Source organism: Oncorhynchus masou, unplaced genomic scaffold (assembly GCF_036934945.1).
Source record: "Oncorhynchus masou masou isolate Uvic2021 unplaced genomic scaffold, UVic_Omas_1.1 unplaced_scaffold_696, whole genome shotgun sequence".
NCBI classification, from domain to species: domain Eukaryota; kingdom Metazoa; phylum Chordata; class Actinopteri; order Salmoniformes; family Salmonidae; genus Oncorhynchus; species Oncorhynchus masou.
The window spans coordinates 202,974-218,229 of record NW_027013417.1 but is presented as its reverse complement, the minus strand read 5'-3'; the positions used below and the strand labels follow the sequence as shown (position 1 = coordinate 218,229).

Below are 15,256 nucleotides of genomic sequence, written 5' to 3'. Positions count from 1 at the left end.
CTCAGACAGAGTATTTACATAATGAACTAGATCTTTAAAGGTTTAACGAAGCATCTTTGAAAAAAAACTAAATTCATTCTATGAAGGTGTTATGAAGGTTTTCTGAAGGCTTCTTCAAGCCTTTAAAGGGGCACTTCTCCAGCACCAAACCAGTGTCTACATACAGTGTTTTCTGAAGGCTTCTTCAAGCCTTTAAAGGGGCACTTCTCCAGCACCAAACCAGTGTCTACATACAGTGTTTTCTGAAGGCTTCTTCAAGCCTTTAAAGGGGCACTTCTCCAGCACCAAACCAGCGTCTACATACAGTGTTTTCTGAAGGCTTCTTCAAGCCTTTTAAAGGGGCACTTCTCCAGCCCCAAACCAGCGTCTATAATACAGTGTTTTCTGAAGGCTTCTTCAAGCCTTTAAAGGGGCACTTCTCCAGCACCAAACCAGCGTCTACATACAGTGTTTTCTGAAGGTTTCTTCAAGCCTTTTAAAAGGGGCACTTCTCCAGCACCAAACCAGTGTCTACATACAGTGTTTTCTGAAGGTTTCTTAAAGCCTTTTAAAAGGGGCACTTCTCCAGCACCAAACCAGCGTCTACATACAGTGTTTTCTGAAGGCTTCTTCAAGCCTTTTAAAAGGGGCACTTCTCCAGCCCCAAACCAGCGTCTATAATACAGTGTTTTCTGAAGGCTTCTTAAAACCTTTTAAAGGGGCACTTCTCCAGCACCAAACCAGCGTCTATAATACAGTGTTTTCTGAAGGCTTCTTCAAGCCTTTTAAAAGGGGCACTTCTCCAGCACCAAACCAGCGTCTACATACAGTGTTTTCTGAAGGCTTCTTCAAGCCTTTTAAAAGGGGCACTTCTCCAGCCCCAAACCAGCGTCTATAATACAGTGTTTTCTGAAGGCTTCTTCAAGCCTTTTAAAAGGGGCACTTCTCCAGCACCAAACCAGCGTCTATAATACAGTGTTTTCTGAAGGCTTCTTCAAGCCTTTTAAAAGGGGCACTTCTCCAGCCCCAAACCAGCGTCTACATACAGTGTTTTCTGAAGGTTTCTTCAAGCCTTTTAAAAGGGGCACTTCTCCAGCATCAAACCAGCGTCTACAATACAGTGTTTTCTGAAGGCTTCTTCAAGCCTTTTAAAAGGGGCACTTCTCCAGCACCAAACCAGCGTCTACATACAGTGTTTTCTGAAGGCTTCTTCAAGCCTTTTAAAGGGCACTTCTCCAGCCCCAAACCAGCGTCTACATACAGTGTTTTCTGAAGGCTTCTTCAAGCCTTTTAAAGGGGCACTTCTCCAGCACCAAACCAGCGTCTATAATACAGTGTTTTCTGAAAACACCTTCAAGCCTTTTAAAGTGATCTGTGGTTAAAACCAGTCTACAAGCCCTTTAAACAGGCTTTGTGACATCACAGGGTAGGTTTAAAGTTAAAAACAGTGATTTTGTGAAAACACCGCCATTTGATCTGTGGTTAAATAGTCTAGAAGCCCAATGGAGACATCACAGTAGGTTTAAAGTTCCAAAACGTCACTGAGAATCTCATAGTGTTTGAAGATCACTTTTTAAAAAATGTTTAAACTTTTGATGATGTCATCGGGTAGAACTTAATATTTGTTTTCCGACAACACTTTGTGAAAAACGCCGTTTTCACAAAGTAGTGGAATACCCCTTTAAGTGGTTGTTCATCTACACTGTTTGATTTAGAGGTCTCAGTAGAACACAGAAAGAGGGTAGATCTCTGCCCTGTCAATCATCCTCTCATCCAGTTAGCCGTCAGCTTTATCAGCCCTCATCTAGAGAGGAGGGATACCTTAGGAATGCAAACACACGTTGTTTAAATAGTCTACACACACCTTGTTGAAATAGTCCCGGCCCGGTGAGTGGCACCGTCTCTATGGCAACACGGCAGCAGTGATAGAGGTTGCTTCTCGTTGCTTCTTCGCATTCTCCTGAGATCTACACACACACACACACACACACACACAAACTCACACCATGCACACACACACACACACACACACACACACACGCATGCGCGCACTCACACCATGCACACACACACACACAAACTCACACCACACACGCACACGCACACGCTCACACCTAGCCTATCCTTCTCAGTCTGGAACGTCACCTGCCCTCCCTGACTCACCAGGTGGAAAATCACTGGCAGACAGACCAAAATCCTCCCTCACAGAAATAGTCTCGGAGAACCAGACATTGGAGCAACGTTGGAGCAACGGCACAAGATCTGGGCAGAATATCAGATTCTCTCATTTAGAAAGGGGAAAACAGACAGACGACTCTCCCAACGAATCACAGGTTTGGGTAGGCGGAGTTTAAAATGTGGGCGGGAGTTATGCTCATGTTTAGCGAGGGCAACGAGCGGATACAGCAGTGATGTCACCGCTGACCAGCTTCCCATTTACAATTCAACACCTCTGTCCCAACTGACGGCCAAACTTCTACAGACCTGTAAATCCGTAACGTTGGAACATTGAGGGAGGCAACCCATCTGTCACAGAGAGACTGTCCCAGAGAGACTGTCCCAGAGAGACTGTCACAGAGAGACTGTCCCAGAGAGACTGTCAAAGAGAGACTGTCCAGTGAGACTGTCCAGAGAGACTGTCCAGAGAGACTGTCACAGAGAGACTGTCCAGAGAGACTGTCCAGAGAGACTGTCACAGAGACTGTCCAGAGAGACTGTCACAGAGAGACTGTCCAGAGAGACTGTCACAGAGACTGTCCAGAGAGACTGTCACAGAGAGACTGTCACAGAGAGACTGCACAGAGAGACTGTCCAGAGAGACTGTCCAGAGAGACTGTCCAGAGAGACTGTCACAGAGGAGACAGACAGATTTACTTTCCAATTGATATATAATTTTGTCACCACACACTTCAACCCCAAACAGTTCTCCATGTGAGACGCTGGTAGAAAATACAGTTATTATCCACTCAGTAAATGACCAGTTTTGTAACTGTGACAGTTATCAAATGCAGGCTGTTGTTTCTGGACTGAGGAGAGTTGTGACGACGTGTTTGTCTCTGCGTGTGAGTCCACTCCAGAGAACTCAGCTTGGCTTAATTATTGTATTAACTAACGAGGCACTCATTTCCTCTTGGTAGGACAGTGCAGGCTACTCATTTGGTCTGGCATGTCCCAATATCTCTGAAACCCTCTATGCCCTGTCTCTGTGAATCTCATCCCCAGAATACAGACTACACTGTAGCCCTGTAGCCCACTAGCGTTCTACACTAGCCCCTTCTACTGGTCCTCTCTGTAGCCCCCTAGACTTCTACACTAGTCCCTTCTACTGGTCCCCTCTGTAGCCCCCTAGACTTCTACACTAGCCACTTCCAATGGTCACATCTGTAGCCCCCTAGACTTCCTCACTAGCCCCTTCTATTGGTCCCCTATGTAGGCACCTAGACATACACTAGCCCCTTCTATTGGTCCCCTATGTAGGCCCCTAGACTTCTACATTAGCCCCTTCTACGCTCAGCACATTTCAATCTCCACACTAGTCACTGGCCGAGACCTCTATGTAGCTCCCTAGCCCTCTATATAGCTCCCTAGCCATCTATGTAGCTCCCTAACCCACTATGTAGCTCCCTAACCCTCTATATAGCTCCCTAACCCACTATGTAGCTCCCTAACCCTATATAGCTCCCTAACCCTCTATCTAGCTCCCTAACCCTCTATGTAGCTCCCCAACCCTCTATATAGCTCCCTAACCCACTATATAGCTCCCTAACCCACTATGTAGCTCCCTAACCCTCTATATAGCTCCCTAACCCTCTATGTAGCTCCCTAACCCACTATGTAGCTCCCTAACCCTCTATATAGCTCCCTAACCCACTATATAGCTCCCTAACCCTCTATCTAGCTCCCTAGCCCTCTATATATCTCACTAACCCACTATGTAGCTCCCTAACCCACTATGTAGCTCCCTAACCCACTATGTAGCTCCCTAACCCACTATATAGCTCCCTAACACTCTATCTAGCTCCATAGCCCTATAACCTAGCCTCTGTGTATGAATAGAGAATGAACAGAATGTGTCTCTTACGTGCCTCTCGTTTCTTTGCCCCGTCAAAGCAGCATAAGGAAAATACAAAGGTACTGTATGGTTCCTCCTCTAGTCCTGACCTCCTCTAGTCATCACCTCCTCTAGTCCCCTGACACCTCTTGCTCTAGTCCTGACCTCCTCCTCCTCTAGTCCTGACCTCCTCCTCCTCTAGTCCTGACCTCCTCCTCTTCTAGTCCCGACCTCCTCCTCCTCTAGTCCTGACCTCCTCCTCTAGTTCTGACCTCCTCCTCTGGTCCTGACCTCCTCTAGTCCTGACCTCCTCCTCTAGTCATGACCTCCTCCTCTAGTCATTACCTCCTCTAGTCCTGACCTTCTCCTCTAGCTAGTCCTGACCTCCTCCTCTGGTCCTGACCTCCTCTAGTCCTGACCTCCTCCTCTAGTCCTGACCTCCTCCTCTAGTCATGACCTCCTCTAGTCCTGACCTCCTCTAGTCCTGACCTCCTCCTCTAGTCCTGACCTCCTCTAGTCCTGACCTCCTCCTCTAGTCCTGACCTTCTCCTCTAGTCCTGACCTTCTCCTCTAGTCCTGACCTCCTCTAGTCCTGACCTTCTCCTCTAGTCCTGACCTCCTCTAGTCCTGACCTCCTCCTCTTGTCATGACCTCCTCCTCTAGTCCTGACCTCCTCCTCTAGTCATGACCTCCTCCTCTAGTCATGACCTCCTCTAGTCCTGACCTTCTCCTCTAGTCCTGACCTCCTCCTCTAGTCATGACCTCCTCTAGTCCTGACCTCCTCCTCTAGTCCTGCCCTCCTCTAGTCCTGACCTCCTCCTCTAGTCCTGACCTCCTCTAGTCCTGACTTCCTCCTCTAGTCCTGACCTCCTCCTCTAGTCCTGACCTTCTCCTCTAGTCCTGACCTCCTCTAGTCTTGACCTTCTCCTCTAGTCCTGACCTCCTCTAGTCCTGACCTCCTCCTCTAGTCCTGACCTCCTCCTCTAGTCCTGACCTCCTCTAGTCCTGACCTTCTCCTCTAGTCCTGACCTCCTCTAGTCTTGACCTTCTCCTCTAGTCCTGACCTCCTCTAGTCCTGACCTCCTCCTCTAGTCTTGACCTCCTCTAGTCCTGACCTCCTCCTCTAGTCCTGACCTCCTCTAGTCCTGACCTCCTCTAGTCCTGACCTCCATCCTCTTGTCATGACCTTCTCCTCTAGTCCTGACCTCCTCCTCTAGTCCTGACCTCCTCTAGTCCTGACCTCCTCCTCTAGTCCTGACCTTCTCCTCTAGTCCTGACCTCCTCTAGTCCTGACCTTCTCCTCTAGTCCTGACCTCCTCTAGTCCTGACCTTCTCCTCTAGTCCTGACCTCCTCTAGCCCTGACCTCCTCCTCTAGTCCTGACCTCCTCCTCTAGTCCTGACCTCCTCTAGTCCTGACCTCCTCCGCTAGTCCTGACCTCCTACTCTTGTCATGACCTCCTCCTCTAGTCCTGACCTTCTCCTCTAGTCCTGACCTCCTCTAGTCCTGACCTTCTCCTCTAGTCCTGACCTCCTCTAGTCCTGACCTCCTCCTTTAGTCCTGACCTCCTCTAGTCCTGACCTCCTCCTCTAGTCCTGACCTCCTCTAGTCCTGACCTCCTACTCTTGTAATGACCTCCTCCTCTAGTCCTGACCTCCTCCTCTTGTCATGACCTCCTCCTCTAGTCCTGACCTCCTCTTCTCAACTCTCTATTTCTCTACAGTTTGTTTCGTTTTTTAATTGTCTCGTCTGCCCGTCTCTTGTTTTATGCGTCTCTGTCCCTCTCAGTATGGGTGTCCGGGTGATGGACACGTCCTGGGTGTCCCGTAAGGGTTCGTCCACCCTGGCCCGTAAGGCCTCGTCCACTCCTCCCAGTGTCCAGGGACCTGGCTCCCCTGCTGACCACTCCCTCATCCTGGAGCAGCCTGGAGAGCTGGCCCAGTCTCCCTCACCCCCACCTCAACCTGGGGAGAGGGACCGGATCGGGTAAGTCCCCACCACCACCACCATGGAGGATTCCTCATCTCCACCTTCCTCCCGTCTTCACCATCATCATCATCATCATCATCATCACATCAGGCTCTCCATGACTTGTCTTGAAGTGTTTGAGCCGTTGTTGTTGTTGTGTTGTTGTTGTTGTTGTTATATGTCTCACAGACTTGTTCAACTCTTCTCCTCTCTGACATGACTTGGGGTTCTTTCCTGTTGGCCTATTTCTCCTCATCGTCTGTCCCTCCACTTCACCGTTGTTGTTGTTGTTATAATGAAGAGGGGCTAGCTAACGTTCCTTCAGGTTTGAGAGGGTACACAGGTTAATATCCCACCGTTGTTGTTGTTGTTGTTATAATGAAGAGGGGCTAGCTAACGTTCCTTCAGGTTTGAGAGGGTACACAGGTTAATATCCCACCGTTGTTGTTGTTGTTGTTATAATGAAGAGGGGCTAGCTAACGTTCCTTCAGGTTTGAGAGGGTACACAGGTTAATATCCCACCGTTGTTGTTGTTGTTGTTGTTGTTATAATGAAGAGGGGCTAGCTAACGTTCCTTCAGGTTTGAGAGGGTACACAGGTTAATATCTCACCGTTGTTGTTGTTGTTGTTATAATGAAGAGGGGCTAGCTAACGTTCCTTCAGGTTTGAGAGGGTACACAGGTTAATATCTCACCGTTGTTGTTGTTGTTGTTATAATGAAGAGGGGTTAGCTAACGTTCCTTCAGGTTTGAGAGGGTACACAAGTTAATATCCCACCGTTGTTGTTGTTGTTGTTGTAATGAAGAGGGGCTAGCTAACGTTCCTTCAGGTTTGAGAGGGTACACAGGTTAATATCCCACCGTTGTTGTTGTTGTTGTTGTTGTTGTTGTTGTTATAATGAAGAGGGGCTAGCTAACGTTCCTTCAGGTTTGAGAGGGTACACAGGTTAATATCCCACCGTTGTTGTTGTTGTTATAATGAAGAGGGGTTAGCTAACGTTCCTTCAGGTTTGAGAGGGTACACAGGTGTTATAATGAAGAGGGGTTAGCTAACGTTCCTTCAGGTTTGAGAGGGTACACAGGTTAATATCCCACCGTTGTTGTTGTTGTTTTTGTTGTTGTTGTTATAATGAAGAGGGGCTAGCTAACGTTCCTTCAGGTTTGAGAGGGTACACAGGTTAATATCCCACCTCAAGTTTTCATGAACACTTTATTTGAAGTACCTACGTCTACGTCTTCTTTATTTAAATGTCACATATCATTTCACTCCACAAGTCTCTGACAGCATGTGATCATTCAACCTGATCCCTGCGACGTGGTGTGGCTTGAGGTGACCTCTGTTGCCATGGCTACTTTGTTTTCTGCTGACACACGCTGAGTGACTTTGACCGTTTTTGATTTGTACTCTCATCTTAAACCGCACCATTTATTAATACAATCCATCCCAGTTAATATCACATTAAAGTGGCAGTCTGGGATTGATACATCCATTTTGTTCTTGTTTGAATTAATAATGGCTGCGTCCATGTGAAATGTTGCAGAAAAGTTGTTTATAAGATATGCTTGGTTCTGGCTTGTGATTGGCTTATTCTCCTTCCTGCTCTTTTGCACTTTCAGCCAATGAGATGAAAGGGTTTTGTGTCTGTCTCACACTGCCCTGGGCTGGCTGAGGGAACTCTATAACATTATATGTTGCATTTTTGTCAGTGGGCCCATATTAGAGTCATTAAGCATCTCAAAGTAGGAGTGATGGTCTAAGATCAGTTTAGCCTTTTAGCTCATAATTTAATATTATTACCTGAACAGGGTGACCTGATCCTAGATCAGCACTCCTACTCTGAGACGCTTTCTGAATGTGTGCCGTGGTCAAACATGAAGGTCAATCTCAGGCTACTAGATTCTGTAGAGGTCAAAGCCATTTGGGTTGTCCTTTCTACCAGGTGGTTAAAGCCTGTTTCACCATGACGAGCCTCTTGCAGTGTGAAGACACAAGGTGATCACAGAGGGAGTTTCACAGGCTCCACCCTCTTTTCTTTCCTTTGGGAATCCCCTTTGCTTTGCTGTTCCTTCTGCTTGATGTTTCTCTTCACAGAGCTGACTGCAGTCTGTGTGCTGAGCTTGTTTCACTCCCCACCGTCTGCTTGCCCTCTCCGCACCAGAAAACAAAAGCTGATTTTTAGTTTTAATCTGGATTAGACACTAACTACCAACCTAACGAACACCTCAGTAATCACAACAAGATTGTCAGCTACCACCACCACCACTACTACCACCACTACTACCATCACTACCACCACCGCTACCACCACCACCACTACCACCACCGCTAGCACCACCACCACTACCACCACCGCTACACCACCACCACCACCACCACTACCACCACCGCTACCACCACCACCACTACTACCACCACCACCACTACCACCACCACCACCACCGCCACCACCGCTACCACCACCACCACCTCTACCATCACTACCACCACCTCTACCATCACCACCGCTACCACCACTACCACCACCACCACCCACCACCGCTACCACCACCACCACCACTACCACCACCACCAACCACCACCACTACCACCACCGCTAGCACCACCACCACTACCACCACCGCTACCACCACTACCACCACCACCACCACCACCACCACCACTACCACCACCGCTACCACCACCACCACTACTACCACCACCACTCACCCACCACCACCACCACCGCTACTTCCACCACCACTACCACCACCGCTACCACCGCTACCACCACTACCACCACTACCACCACCGCTACCACCACCACCACTACCACCACCACTACCACCACTACTACCACCACCACTACCACCACCGCTACCACCACTACCACCACCCCACTACCACCACCACCATCCTGTCTCCCTCCCTCTGTTCAGCTACAGCTACAGCTCTTTCTTCTTTGTTCTGTCTTTATATACCTACAGCTCAGACGACGTGTCGCCCAATCGTCCGGACTCCTCTCATGTCTACCCTCCCCCTGGGCCAGGGGAGGAGCGGCCGCCCCCTCCCTACCCCACCTCCACCCTACCCCACCCCGCCCCCCACCACTTCTACCCCCACCCCAAGGTCCTACCCTGTCCTCGCCCCGTGGCCCCAGGGCCAGAGTCACAGCCCCCCGGCTCTCCTCCTCTCCCGCTGCGATGGTCTGGCTTCACCCCCTCTCCCCGCCTCCCACCTCCTCCTCTTCCTCCTCCTCTTCCTCACTTGACATCAACTCGAACCCCAAGCCCAGCTGCCTGCATTTCCCCTCCAAACACGCCCTCCCGCACGGCCACCCGCTGCCAGGTGACATGTCGCTGCCCCCTCACGCTCCCCTGCCCCCCGATATGGGTAAGGCCTCGCCCCTCTACATGAAAACCCCCTTGGTACTGGCCCGTCATGACCTGTCCCTGGGCATGAGCATGGGCAACCCCCCTAGCTTGCTGTCCTCCGCCCCCCCGCTGTGGGCTACATGTCCCTGTGCCAGAGAGAGAGGACTCCCCAGGCTGACTAGGTAAATACAATGCCTGCCTGCCAGCCTGCCCCCCTCGCCAGTCCTGCCTACCTGCTGCCTACCTGCTGCCTGCCCTGACACTGAGACAGACATACATACATACAGGCAAACAGATGCAGGAGTGTATGGAGACACCACCCACTACACCACAGAGAGAGAGAGAGCAGAGAGAGAGAGAGCAGAGAGAGAGCAGAGAGAGAGGTCAGAGAGAGAGAGAGGGAGAGAGAGAGCAGAGAGAGAGAGAGAGCAGAGAGAGATAGCAGAGAGAGAGAGCAGAGAGAGGTCAGAGAGAGAGAGAGAGCAGAGAGAGAGAGCAGAGAGAGGTCAGAGAGAGAGAGAGAGCAGAGATAGAGAGAACAGAGAGAGAGAGAACAGAGAGAGAGCAGAGAGAGAGAGAGCAGAGAGAGGTCAGAGAGAGAGAGAGAGAGAGAGAGAGAGAGAGAGGGGGGGCTTACCAGCACTTCTTCCAGGTGGCCAAATGTCCTGTCCATGTCCTTTATCTTGCTGGCTCATATTTTTGTGTTTTTGCTGATCTCCAATCCCATATCTCAGAATCTGTAACATTCACGTTGCCAGGGGATGCCTCTCCAAGGAGTTGCCTAGCAACTGAGTATGTTACTGCCTTGTGCATAGAGCAGAAAATAAATACATGAATAACACTGTATATGGTTATCTACAAGCATATGAATGTATTACTAATGTAGTTTAAAGGTTTTTCTGGTCAACTGGTGCACAACTTTTGGATGTTCCAAACGTATAGTTCTTTACTATATCAAGTCAATCAGAAGACCAGGAAGTCAATCAGAAGACCAGGAAGTCATTCAGAAGACCAGGAAGTCAATCAGAAGACCAGGAAATCAATGAGAAGATCAGGAAGTCAATCAGAAGACCAGGAAGTCAATCAGAAGACCAGGAAGTCAATCAGAAGACCAGGAAGTCAATCAGAAGACCAGGAAGTCAATCAGAAGAGCAGGAAGTCAATCAGAAGAGCAGGAAGTCAATCAGAAGACCAGGAAATCAATGAGAAGATCAGGAAGTCATTCAGAAGACCAGGAAGTCAATCAGGAGACCAGGAAATCAATGAGAAAATCAGGAAGTCATTCAGAAGATGAGGAAATCAATGAGAATACCAAGAAATCAATCAGAAGACCAGGAAATCAATCGGGAGACCAGGAAATCAATGAGGAGATCAGGAAATCAATGAGAAAATCAGGAAATCAATCAGTAGACCATAAAATCAATGAGAAGATCAGGAAATCAATCTGAAGATCAGGAAATCAATCTGAAGAGCAGGAAATCAATCTGAAGATCAGGAAATCAATCAGTAGACCAGGAAATCAATCAGTAGACCAGGAAATCAATCAGAAGACAAGGAAACCATCCAATGACCTGAGAGTTGGAAGTTCAGGCTCATCAATCCACAGTTACCTTCCAGTGACCTGGGAGTGGGGAGTTCAGGCTCATCATGAGTGTATATATAGTCTAGTGAGTGTATATATAGTCTAGTGAGTATATATAGTCTAGTGAGTATGTATATAGGCTAGTGTGTGTGTAAATAGTCTAGTGAGTGTATATATAGTCTAGTGAGTGTATATATAGTCTAGTGAGTGTATATATAGTCTAGTGAGTATATATAGTCTAGTGAGTATGTATATAGGCTAGTGTGTGTGTAAATAGTCTAGTGAGTGTGTATATATAGTCTAGTGAGTGTGTAAATAGTCTAGTGAGTGTGTATATATAGTCTAGTGAGTGTATATATAGTCTAGTGAGTGTGTAAATAGTCTAGTGAGTGTGTATATATAGTCTAGTGAGTGTATATATAGTCTAGTGAGTGTATATATATTATAGTGAGTGTATATATAGTCTAGTGAGTGTATATTTTTATCTAGTGAGTGTATATATAGTCTAGTGAGTATGTATTTAGGCTAGTGAGTGTATATATAGTCTAGTGAGTGTATATATAGTCTAGTGAGTGTATATATAGTATAGTGAGTGTATATATAGTCTAGTGAGTGTATATATAGTCTAGTGAGTGTATATATAGTCTAGTGAGTATGTATATAGGCTAGTGTGTGTGTATATATAGTCTAGTGAGTATGTATATAGTCTAGTGAGTGTATATATAGTCCTGTGGGTGTATATATAGTCTAGTGAGTGTATATATAGTCTAGTGAGTGTGTATATATAGTCTAGTGAGTGTGTAAATAGTCTAGTGAGTGTATATATAGTCTAGTGAGTGTATATATAGTCTAGTGAGTGTATATATAGTCTAGTGAGTGTGTATATATAGTCTAGTGAGTGTGTAAATAGTCTAGTGAGTGTATATATAGTCTAGTGAGTGTATATATAGTCTAGTGAGTGTGTATATATAGTCTAGTGAGTGTGTATATAGTCTAGTGAGTGTGTATATAGTCTAGTGAGTATGTATATATAGTCTAGTGAGTGTATATATAGTCTAGTGAGTGTGTATATAGTCTAGTGAGTGTATATATAGTCTAGTGAGTGTATATATAGTCTAGTGAGTGTATATATAGTCTAGTGAGTGTGTATATAGTCTAGTGAGTGTATATATAGTCTAGTGAGTGTATATATAGTCTAGTGAGTGTATATATAGTCTAGTGAGTGTGTATATATAGTCTAGTGAGTGTGTAAATAGTCTAGTGAGTGTATATATAGTCTAGTGAGTGTATATATAGTCTAGTGAGTATGTATATAGGCTAGTGTGTGTGTATATATAGTCTAGTGAGTGTATATATAGTCTAGTGAGTGTATATATAGTCTAGTGAGTGTGTATATATAGTCTAGTGAGTGTGTAAATAGTCTAGTGAGTGTATATATAGTCTAGTGAGTATGTATATAGGCTAGTGTGTGTGTGTGTATATAGTCTAGTGAGTGTATATATAGTCTAGTGAGTGTATATATAGTCTAGTGAGTATGTATATAGGCTAGTGTGTGTGTATATATAGTCTAGTGAGTGTGTAAATAGTCTAGTGAGTGTATATATATTCTAGTGAGTATGTATATAGGCTAGTGTGTGTGTGTGTATATAGGCTAGTGTGTGTGTGTATATAGTCTAGTGAGTGTATATATAGTCTAGTGAGTGTATATATAGTCTAGTGAGTATGTATATAGGCTAGTGTGTGTGTGTGTATATAGTCTAGTGAGTGTGTAAATAGTCTAGTGAGTGTATATATAGTCTAGTGAGTGTGTAAATAGTCTAGTGAGTGTATATATAGTCTAGTGAGTATGTATATTAGTGTGTGTGTGTGTATATAGTCTAGTGAGTGTATATATAGTCTAGTGAGTGTATATATAGTCTAGTGAGTGTATATATAGTCTAGTGAGTGTATATATAGTCTAGTGAGTATGTATATAGGCTAGTGTGTGAGTGTATATATAGTCTAGTGAGTGTGTAAATAGTCTAGTGAGTGTATATATAGTCTAGTGAGTATGTATATAGGCTAGTGTGTGTGTGTGTATATAGTCTAGTGAGTGTATATATAGTCTAGTGAGTGTATATATAGTCTAGTGAGTGTATATATAGTCTAGTGAGTGTATATATAGTCTAGTGAGTATGTAATAGGCTAGTGTGTGTGTGTGTATATAGTCTAGTGAGTGTATATATAGTCTAGTGAGTGTATATAGGCTAGTGTGTGTGTGTGTATATAGTCTAGTGAGTGTGTAAATAGTCTAGTGAGTGTATATATAGTCTAGTGAGTGTATATATAGTCTAGTGAGTGTGTATATAGTCCAGTGAGTATGTATATAGTCTAGTGAGTGTATATATAGTCTAGTGAGTGTGTATATAGTCTAGTGAGTGTATATATAGTCTAGTGAGTATGTATATAGGCTAGTGTGTGTGTGTGTATATATAGTCTAGTGAGTGTGTAAATAGTCTAGTGAGTGTATATATAGTCTGGAGTATGTATATAGTCTAGTGAGTGTATATATAGTCTAGTGAGTATGTATATAGGCTAGTGTGTGTGTGTGTATATAGTCTAGTGAGTGTATATATAGTCTAGTGAGTGTATATATAGTCTAGTGAGTGTGTATATATAGTCTAGTGAGTGTGTATATAGTCTAGTGAGTGTATATATAGTCTAGTGAGTGTATATATAGTCTAGTGAGTGTATATATAGTCTAGTGAGTATATATATAGTCTAGTGAGTGTATATATAGTCTAGTGAGTATGTATATAGGCTAGTGTGTGTGTGTATATAGTCTAGTGAGTGTATATATAGTCTAGTGAGTGTATATATAGTCTAGTGAGTATGTATATAGGCTAGTGTGTGTGTGTATATAGTCTAGTGAGTGTATATATAGTCTAGTGAGTGTATATATAGTCTAGTGAGTATATATATAGTCTAGTGAGTGTATATATAGTCTAGTGAGTGTATATATAGTCTAGTGAGTATGTATATAGGCTAGTGTGTGTGTGTATATAGTCTAGTGTGTGTATATATAGTCTAGTGAGTGTGTATATAGTCTAGTGAGTGTATATATAGTCTAGTGAGTGTATATATAGTCTAGTGAGTATGTATATAGGCTAGTGTGTGTGTGTATATAGTCTAGTGTGTGTATATATAGTCTAGTGAGTGTGTATATAGTCTAGTGAGTGTATATATAGTCTAGTGAGTGTATATATAGTCTAGTGAGTATGTATATAGGCTAGTGTGTGTGTGTATATAGTCTAGTGAGTGTATATATAGTCTAGTGAGTGTGTATATAGTCTAGTGAGTGTGTATATATAGTCTAGTGAGTGTATATATAGTCTAGTGAGTGTGTAAATAGCCTAGTGAGTGTATATATAGTCTAGTGAGTGTGTAAATATTCTAGTGAGTGTGTAAATAGTCTAGTGAGTTTGTATATATAGTCTAGTGAGTGTATATATAGTCTAGTGAGTGTGTAAATAGTCTAGTGAGTGTGTATATATAGTCTAGTGAGTGTATATATAGTCTAGTGAGTGTATATATAGTCTAGTGAGTGTATATATAGTCTAGTGAGTGTGTAAATAGTCTAGTGAGTGTATATATAGTCTAGTGAGTTTGTATATAGGCTAGTGTGTGTGTGTATATAGTCTAGTGAGTGTATATATAGTCTAGTGAGTGTGTATATAGTCTAGTGAGTGTGTATATATAGTCTAGTGAGTGTATATATAGTCTAGTGAGTGTGTAAATAGTCTAGTGAGTGTATATATAGTCTAGTGAGTGTGTAAATAGTCTAGTGAGTGTGTAAATAGTCTAGTGAGTGTGTATATATAGTCTAGTGAGTGTAGTCTAGTGAGTGTGTATATAGGCTAGTGAGTGTGTATATATAGTCTAGTGAGTGTGTATATAGTCTAGTGAGTGTGTATATAGTCTAGTGAGTATGTATATATAGTCTAGTGAGTGTATATATAGTCTAGTGAGTGTGTATATAGTCTAGTGAGTGTATATATAGTCTAGTGAGTGTATATATAGTCTAGTGAGTGTATATATAGTCTAGTGAGTGTATATATAGTCTAGTGAGTGTATATATAGTCTAGTGAGTGTGTATATATAGTCTAGTGAGTGTGTAAATAGTCTAGTGAGTGTATATATAGTCTAGTGAGTATGTATATAGGCTAGTGTGTGTGTGTGTATATAGTCTAGTGAGTGTATATATAGTCTAGTGAGTGTATATATAGTCTAGTGAGTATGTATATAGGCTAGTGTGTGTGTGTATATATAGTCTAGTGAGTGTGTAAAT

The 15,256-nt window shown here is 44.3% G+C and overlaps 1 pseudogene; it reads left to right on the top strand.

The window, feature by feature from the left end:
- LOC135537006 (rho GTPase-activating protein 44-like) overlaps positions 1–15,256 on the top strand; it is a 63,259-nt pseudogene that overhangs the window by 34,534 nt on the left and 13,469 nt on the right.